Genomic DNA, 7,959 nt, shown 5'->3' with positions numbered 1-7,959 from the left:
ACCTGGCAGTAACAAGGGGGAGCACTTCTTTCCCTGCAGCACATGTCAGAGGAAGCTGCTAAACAGATTTAAGTAAGAACTAGAGTCTCATGACGTAATACCCAAAATATCCAGGGTAAAATACAAAATCACTAATCACACCAAGAACCAGGAAAATCTCATATTAAATAAGAAAAGACAGTCCACAGATGCCATCACCAAGATAATAATGTTGGAATTGTCTGATAAAGATTTTAAAGCAGCCATCATAAAAAGCCTTCAATGAATAATTACAAAAACTTTCTTGAAACAAATGAAAAAAGAGAAAATCTGAGCAAATAGAAGATGTAAAGAAGAACCAAATAAAAATTTTAGAACTAAAATATACAAAAAAAAAAAAATCTCAATAGATGAGCTTCACAGCAGAAGGGAAAGGACAGAGAAAAGAATCAGTGAACTTGAGACTAGAACACTAGAAATTGGCCAGGCACTGTGGCTCACACCTGTAATCCCAACACTTTGGAAGGCCAAGGCAGGCCAATCACTTGAGGTCAGGAGTTCAAGACCAGCCTGGCCAACATGGCAAAAACCCATCTCTACTAAAAATACAAAAATTAGCCAGGCATGGTGGTGCGCACCTGTAGTCCAAGCTACTCAGGAGGCTGAGGCAGCAGAATAGAAATTACTCAATCTGAACAACAGAAAAAAAAAAAAAACTAACTGAAAAAAAAAAATGAACAAACTCAGGAACCTATACGACTATAACAAAGAAATCAAACACTCATGTCATTTGAGTCCCAGAAGGAGAAGAGAAAGAAGGTGGGCTAAAAAGGTATTAAAAAATACAATAACTAAAATTTTCCCAAGTTTGGTAAAAGACACAACTTAAAGAAAGAAGAAGCTATGTGAATTCTGAACAGAATAAACCTAAAGAAATCCATGTCAAGACACATATTAGTTAATCTTGTAAAAACTAAAGGTGGCCGGGCGTGGTGGCTCATGCTTGTAATCCCAGCACTCTGGGAGGCCAAGGCGGGTGGATCATTGGAGGTCAGGAGCTCAAGACCAGCCTGGGCAACATGGTGAAACTCCGTCTCCAGCAAAAAATACAAAAATTAGCCAGGCGTGGTGGCACATGCCTATAGTCCCCAGCTACTCGGGAGGCTGAGGCAGGAGAATAGCTTGAACCTGGGAGCCAGAGATTGCAGTGAGCTGAGATCATGCCACTGCACTCCAGCCTAGGCAACACAGCGAGACTCTGTCTCAAATAAAATACGTACGTACATACATACATACATACTAAAAGTAAATAAATAAATCTTGAAATCAGTGAGAGAGAGACAACTAAAAGACAGATATTGGCAAAGAGGATTTTAAAAACATTACCCAACTATACGCAAGGACATTATGGAGTGGAAAAAAAGTCAGTCCCAAGAGGTCACATACCATATAATTCCATTTATACAACATTCTTAAAATGACAAATTATAGAGATGGAGAACAGATTAGTAGTAGCTGGGGATTAGGAATGGTGAAGGGAAGAGGAAATGATTATAAAAAGGTAGCATGAGGAAGATCTTTGTGGTGACAGAGTAGTGCTATATCTTGATTATGGTGGTGGTCACATAAATCTATGGCTGTGACAAAATGGCATGGAACTATACATAACTTATATAGTATCAATGTCAATTTGCTGGCTTTAATATTATACTATAGTTCTATAGGATGTAACCACTGGATAAAGAGGACCCAGGGCCTCTCTGTACTATCTTTGCAAGTTCCTAAAAATCTACAATTATTTCCAAATAAAAGTTTTCAAATTTTCATAAAACTACATATACACACCCATGCATATACACACATACAGAGAGAGAGAGAGAGAGAAATGGGTCACCAGATCATATTTGGCTTTAGTACATTTTTCACTTTACTATATGAATGTGCTTTATTACAGAAATATATGTATTTATTAAAACTTAATGCACTTCAACAAAATAATGGAACTATACTCTGCAATTCTACATGGAAGGAGCTAGACATTTTTCATTTTACAAAACTTTCTTTTTGCAGACCTTGTTTGTATCTTTGGCTCCACTTTTTTCTAACTCTATTACCTTCTCAGAGCCTCAGTTTCCTCATCTGAAATGGAGCTAAGAATGCAAGCCTCCCGCATTACTTTTATTAGTAGTAAAATTCTTCTTGGCCAGGTGTGGTGGCTCACACTTGTAATCACACCACTTTGGGAGGCTGAGGTGGGAGGATTGCCTGAGCCCAGGAGTTCTAACCTGCCTGGGCAACAGAGAGAGATCCCTATCTCTGCAAAACAATTTTTCAAAAAAATTAGCTGGGTGTGGTGGTGTGTGCCTGCAGTCCCAGCTACTCTGGAGGCCGAGGCAGAAGGATCACTTGAGCCCCAGAGATTCAGGCTGCAGTGAGCTGTGATGGCACCACTGCACTCTAGCCTGGGTGACACAGTGAGACTTTGTCTCAAAAAAATAATAAAATAAAATGTCTTATTGTATAAAATGATATAGCATCAAATGGCAAAACCAGAATTTATGGAATAGCAAAATGTTACCTGATTTGAGGGACTCCTATATGTTGCCAGTATTTAAAAAGTGCCAGCCAGGCGTGGTGGCTCATGCCTGTAATCCCAGCACTTTGGGAGGCCGAGGTGGGCAGATCACAAGGTCAGGAGATCGAGACCATCCTGGCTAACACGGTGAAACCCCGTCTCTACTGAAAAAAAAAAAGCAAAAAAATTAGCCAGGCGAGGTGGCGGGCGCCTGTAGTCCCAGCTACGTGGGAGGCTGAGGCAGGAGAATGGCGTGAACCCAGGGGGTAGAGCCTGCAGTGAGCCAAGATTGCACCACTGCGCTCCAGCCTGGGCGACAGCAAGACTCCATCTCAAAAAAAAAAAAAAAAAAGAACTGCCTGGAAACACTGGAAAGCTAATACCCAGGAAGTACCCCATCCTGCCCCAGCCTGCAGAATTAAGTTTGGGAGATTATCTCAGTAACATCAGCAAACAGTAGGAAACTGAGGCATTAGCAATGAAAAACGAAAGGAGGGCAATTTGAGAGAGATCTTGATGATGAATTGAATGTCAGGAATAAAAGTGAGGGAGAAAAAAGTAAGAATGACATACAGACTTCTGGCTCAGGGTAAAATAGTTGCCCTTCCTGAAGATAAGTCAAACAAGTAGGCTGTTTGAGGGCAAATATAATAAGCCCACCTGGGGACATGTCTAACTTTATGAGTCTGGATGTGCAGATAGAGAGCTAGAAGAGAGCCTTGCGGTAGAGAAGTTGATCTGAGGGTTACTGGCATGCCAGTCAAAGCTGTACCGTGGGTGAGGCAACCAGGAAGAATACAGAGTGAAAAATGCAGAGGACAAGAGCAGCACCTGGAAGAAGACTGAAACACACCATGGGCAGGAGAAGACGTTCCTGAAAAGGCAACTCAAAAAGAGCAGCCAGAAAGGAAGGAGACAATTGGGAAGGAGTGATGTCAGGGAAGCCAAAGGAAGAAAGAGAGCTGTGTGGCCAGGGAACCAACGTTGCAGAGGGCTCAAGTAAGATGGGATACAAAGCTCCACTGGATTTGACCTTTGGAGGTCAGTGGTGTGGGGCAGCAGACAGGTGACAGCAGGTTGGGTAGTGAATGGAAAAAGAGCAAGCAAAGCCAATGAATGCAGAGGGTGCTCTTTAGAGTGGTGTTTCTCAAAGTGGGTCCCCAACCGTCAGCATCACCTGGGAACTTGTTAGAAATGCACGTTCTTGGACCCGACCCCAAACCTACCAGATCAGAAACTCTGAGGATGAGGCTCAGGAATGTGTGCTTTAACAAGTTCTGTAGCTGATTCTGATGTACACCAAAGGTTGAGACATACAGATCCAGAAAAAGAAAGAGAAGCCACTGTTGGGAGGAAAAGGAGAATAGTCAAAGGAGGGTTTTGTGTTATAAAATGGAATAAATTTTGGTTTTGTAGCTAGAAATTACTCTTTATTGATTAAATCACCAGAAATTTTCAGCACAAGATTTAACATCTTAATGACCACCAAGGCCTGGGCTCTAGGGCTCTTTCTGCCTCTTCCAGTCCTTAATGGGGTTTAGAGGGAGAGACATCATTAACAGAGACCAAGTCAGATGATTGCAGGTCCTCCTTTCCCAGTCTTTAAACAAGCTGCTCAATTCTTGTCCAGAGCAGGAAAGAGCCAGTACTTCAGAAAAATCTAATAAAGAATTTGACATTGCACTATAAGATCTCTCATAACAATTTAGATTTATCAATAGTATTGGTCCAAACTCATCTGCTTCAGATCTAAATTTTTTTCATTGTGCAATTTACTTTTTGTGTGTGTATGCAGTTTTAATAAATAATCTCACTCCCTGTGCAGAAATTAATCAACCCCATGCAAAAAACATCCCTCAAACTGGAATAGCCTCATCTTACTTTGGAGAGAGGAAACAAGTTTTTCTGCTCCTCTTCTACCCGGGAGATGAACAAATGTCCCCACAAAGTTCAAAATGTTACTTCTGACCTTGGGATGCACATACAGGCAGCTTTTGATGGGCTAATTCAGATCACCTAGAAAGGGCAGCTGCAACCACTATGCAGGTAGTCTTCTTTGGGAATTTCTTAAATCAACTCTTGAGAATTCTCCATGATTGTTTACAAAGGCCCTAAGCTCTAAACAACTTGTGCCATTTCATTTCATGAGCTAGGCTCTGAGGACACATTGGAATGTGCAGGAGCAAGAGCAGGGGCAGTGGCCCCACGAGGAAGGACCTCATAACTCGAGGCTTGTCAATGATCCAGGCTGTCCGATTTCCCTTTTCCACAATGCCAACAATCCATGCTTGGTGACCCTCTCTGTACTTGGAAGATCTGATTTCAGAAAAAAAGTGAGCCACCTGTTCTCTTGGAAGACAAATCAGTAATCTCCTGAGGTTTCAGCTGAGGTTCCTTGAAGAAGCCCAAACTGCCCCCTGGCCTTGCTGATGGCAGCCATCTTGGCAATGACTGGCAGATTGCAAATGACAAAGGGCACATCATTTCTTTGTTGCTTCACGAGGTTCTGAGAGTGTCCTAGAATGCCAAAGCCTGTGATATCTGTGGCCACATGGGCATTAAATTTGTGCATTAATCCAGCAGCAGTTCTGTTGATGGTAGCCATATTGAGCATGGCTTTCTAATAGGCCAGATCTACTTCTTCTCCGAAGGCCACCATCTTCACCTGATTCCATCTTTCAGTATCCTCCAGCCATTGGTGGGCATTGACAGCAACTTGGGTTCCTAAGGGTTTGGTTAACACCAGCACATCCCCAATAGCGGCATTATCAGGCATTATGAATGCACTTGGCTGACACACCACAGTGGCAACTCCACCGATGATAAGCCAAGAGTTGACCACCGTTTGTCCACCTGTCACTGCAGTTCCTCCCTCCTCAGTAGCGTCCCGAAAGCCTTTGATCATGAGTGGCATTATCTTTTCGCATTCCTCCTCACTCATACTCTGGCTAAGGCTGAGTAACGTCAACACGTTGTCACACTCAGCACGTCCTGGAGGTCACTCAGCACGTTGGCACAAGCTATGAACCCCTTCATGTAGGGATCCTCCACCAAGGGGTAAAAGAGGTCCGTGGTCTGCACCAGTGACAGGCCTCCATGCCTCAGTGAGATGATGCAAGAGTCTATCCCAATGCCCAGGGCTGGAAGGGCATTGGCAGGGGTGCTTCCTGGCAGGGGTGCTTCCTGGGCAGCCTCGTCCCAGCTGGGTGTGGGCCGTGTCAGTCTGGCCAGGAGTTTGGGCAGTGCCTCTTGCAGGAGCTTGCAGCCTCAGCCCTTCCTGCCGGAGAAGCCAGTCAGTCGCCAGCTCAGGCTGAGACCCCACAACTGGGGCTAGAAGGGCCAGTAGCTCGAGAAGGCCCAGCCCAGAGACAAGGCCGCCAGGCTTGATGAGACTTCCGCCGCCGCCATGGCCACCGTTACGGGGCTTCCGCCATCGCGCCTGCTGGAAAGGCCTGAGGAGAGGGGAGAAGAGGAGAGGGCCGTTTCAGTTTCCACTCAAGTTAATATGAAGTAACAGTCAAATATCTCCCACAGAGATTCTCCCGGGCACCATTCTGGACACCCTTCTCGCCCAAGCCACCCCTCCTTGGCCTTCCTCCAAAATGGGAGAGGTTTATCACATGCTTGCACGGTACGAAGAGCCAGTATTTGAAGAGACTGGATCTATAGAAAAGGGGAGATAAGTGTTGGAGCCAACTTTTGGGAAACCCAGAAATCGATGTTGAGTATTTTGAGATATAAAGTCATAGGAGCAGCTTAGGAATTATGTCCCAGCCTCTGTACCCGCCTGTTTATGAGGCAGAGCAAGGATGACAGGATACTCCTGTTCTGACATGTCTGCTTCTAATACTTCAACCACTGCCTCCACCAAGAATCTCTGTATTTTTGTTTACTGTGTGACTAATATCTTCAAACACTGAGGAGCATTTCATGTCATCTGACCTTTGAAGGCTAGGCAGGCCCACTGCAGGTTAACAGTTCACCTTTCCCAGGTCCCCGGGCGCGCTATTTGGAGCATGTGCTGAACTCCTATCTATTCAGGTGCCGGAGAATAGGGATTGAATTTCATGCTGGTGACTATGTGGGCTCCAAAGCCTGAGCTAGGGAAGCCAGGAAGGGCAGTGCCTCCAGGCCAAGGGCACATGAGAAGGGGATATCTGGGGCTTTTTCCAGACAAGGTAGGTAGGAGACACTTACCCAGTAGCTGCAACAAAAACAGTATTCCACATTCTAGGGTGATTCAAATGTCAAACCCAGACAAAATTTTAATGGAGGAAAAAAAAGAGGTTTGTCTGGTAGGAAAAAAAAAAAAAAAGAGGTTGCCGGTTATGACAGCCACCATTGGTAATGTTTATTTTGTTTCTCCTCTGGTCGAGCTGGTCCGCAAAGACCTGGCGCACCCAGGCAAGAGACAGTTGCAAAACAAGTGTCTGTACAAGAGACCTACAAGGAGTCTCAAAGATTTTTAATTTTCATTAACCCCAATTTTGATTTTCTTTTTCTTAAAAACATGGTGCTAAATCTTTGTGGTCAAAGCCTTAGGTTGACAGCCTTTAATAAAGAAGTCCAAACTCTGGAAAAACAAAAATAAACAGAACTATGCAACAAATCACATTCTCCTTTGAAAGTTGCTTTTGAAGGCCCAAGGGAGTACTATTAACATCACAGGAAAAGCTAGGCAATTAATTTCCATTCTAAGGGCTTTTAGAATGTCTCCCAGAATTGACAGGGAAAGAAAATTAATGCCATATCAAGACATTAATTCAGATCACCAATTAGTTTACTCAAGGTCTTCTCTGATAGTAACTTCTGTTTATTACTAGCTTTGATGAAATGTGAGAATTGAAAAAAGAGTTTCTATCCCCAGCACCAATCCATGCACTATGCAGATTCAACTGATATTGATTTCTTCTTTCCTATCCCACTTCAGGGAAAGGAAAGTCAAGTTTGGGGACTATTTATGGTAAGTATACAGACACACACACACACACACACCTGTGTATATATGTATCATACAGAAGGAGTGTACTTTACCTCTTCTCTTTATCCTTCTCACTTGGGAGGAAAAGGGCTGCGCACATTGTCAGAAATCAGTATATCTGTGGGCGGCAGATTGTTTCATACAGAAGAGTGCCTTTTTCTGCCAGTGCTCATGAAGTTGCACCATTGCTGGTTTTATTTGCTGGAAGTAGATCCATCAGATATTAAAGTGTCGTAATATAAATGTAGTGAGTCATGACTAGCACTTGGGATACAGATAGAATAGGATAGGGTGGGATGGGATGGGATGATGTAAGATGGGATAGAATAGAATAAGGAGGGGAGGGGAGGAGAGGGAGGGGAGGAGAGGGAAGGGGAGAAGAGGAGAGGAGAGAAGGAGAAGATGGATTGGACAGGAGAAGATG

The 7,959-nt window shown here is 43.8% G+C and overlaps 1 pseudogene; it reads right to left on the bottom strand.

The window, feature by feature from the left end:
* Positions 1-4,622: 4,622 nt before the first annotated feature.
* On the bottom strand, positions 4,623-6,015 carry LOC750998 (selenide, water dikinase 2-like; annotated as a pseudogene).
* Between the last annotated feature and the right edge of the window lie 1,944 nt (positions 6,016-7,959).

Source organism: Pan troglodytes, chromosome 4 (genome assembly GCF_028858775.2).
Source record: "Pan troglodytes isolate AG18354 chromosome 4, NHGRI_mPanTro3-v2.0_pri, whole genome shotgun sequence".
Taxonomy (NCBI): domain Eukaryota; kingdom Metazoa; phylum Chordata; class Mammalia; order Primates; family Hominidae; genus Pan; species Pan troglodytes.
Note: the sequence above shows the minus strand (reverse complement) of the source record. Positions and strands in the feature narration are given on the sequence as shown.